Raw genomic sequence first — 1,099 nt, forward strand, 5'->3', positions numbered from 1 at the left:
GTAGGGGACCTTCTTACTTGTAATAAGCTATGTGCATGTCTGTCCACTCCTTCAAAAGAGGATGCCATCGTCATCTTTATGTTTTTTCCTTCTGTGAGCCTGGCTTTTAGAAGGCCCTCCCTCAGTGCTTATTGAGTAGATGAACTTTACCTTGATCTTGACCTTTATTTGGCAAGACAAAAAACCTAAGTAGCATTGTGGGCATAGGAGTTCCCAAGCAGCAGGTGTGGGATGAAGGGGAGGGAAATAAAGACAGGGTGGACAGAACAAAGGGAAAGAAGGGAAGAAAGGCACAAGAGAGGAAAGTGCAGGGAGCTGCAGCGTTTAGCCAGGAAAGGCTGTGGCTATGAGGCCGTCTATTCCTAAAACAAGGAAATGGACCATTGTCTATATTTTCAAGACATGGTGCACATTTACAAATATTTTTACAGAGTATTTTATAAACTTTTCAAATATGTGAAAATGCTTTTTTAAAATAAGAACTTCAATAGATTTAAAATTAACTGCTGAAATTATAATTGTATTTCAATTTTTGTTTCCAAACAGAGCCTACAGTAGCCCCATCTCATGTCTCTGCAAATAGCCTATCTTCCTCAGAAATTGAAGTTTCATGGAACACCATTCCTTGGAAATTGAGCAATGGACATTTACTAGGCTATGAGGTGATTTCTTTTATGCACGCATGTATGTTACCATGCTACTTTGTCTCCTTTCGTTTACAATTTTTCTTAACAACAACATCCTAGGTGAAGTCTGTCTTTAGCTGAAATTTTCTTATCAGCTCATTGTTTCATCTGATTATCAATGGATACTGAATTTAACTCAACCAGTTGAATGAAAATAAATTTAGTTGGAGTAGAAAAGCAAAAAAAAAAGAATGTATCATGTGGGGCCAAATCTTTTAAATGGGTTGGCTAAAAAGTATGGGTGAGATGAACTGCAATTTTAACTTCGTAGGATATTTATATAAATGGGAATTCATTTCCTCCAGCTCTTGGTCTTACTTTCTTTGTGTCCTTGTTCCATTGGGGATGGCCATCTAGGCTCTAGACAAGTCAGCTGTCCGTAGCATAATTCTTGCCTTCAAAAACATCTCTGT

At 37.9% G+C, this 1,099-nt stretch overlaps 1 long non-coding RNA gene across 1 annotated transcript in view; it reads left to right on the plus strand.

Moving 5' to 3' along the window:
* LOC103584007 overlaps nucleotides 1-875 on the plus strand; it is a 3,355-nt gene extending 2,480 nt beyond the window's left edge. Inside the window, exon 2 of the long non-coding RNA XR_549920.1 lies at nucleotides 547-875. This is a non-coding gene — a long non-coding RNA (uncharacterized LOC103584007). The remainder of the gene's footprint in view (nucleotides 1-546) is intronic.
* The last annotated feature ends 224 nt before the right edge of the window (nucleotides 876-1,099 follow it).

The sequence above is a fragment of the Galeopterus variegatus genome, unplaced genomic scaffold, assembly GCF_000696425.1.
Source record: "Galeopterus variegatus unplaced genomic scaffold, G_variegatus-3.0.2 Scaffold34281, whole genome shotgun sequence".
NCBI classification, from domain to species: domain Eukaryota; kingdom Metazoa; phylum Chordata; class Mammalia; order Dermoptera; family Cynocephalidae; genus Galeopterus; species Galeopterus variegatus.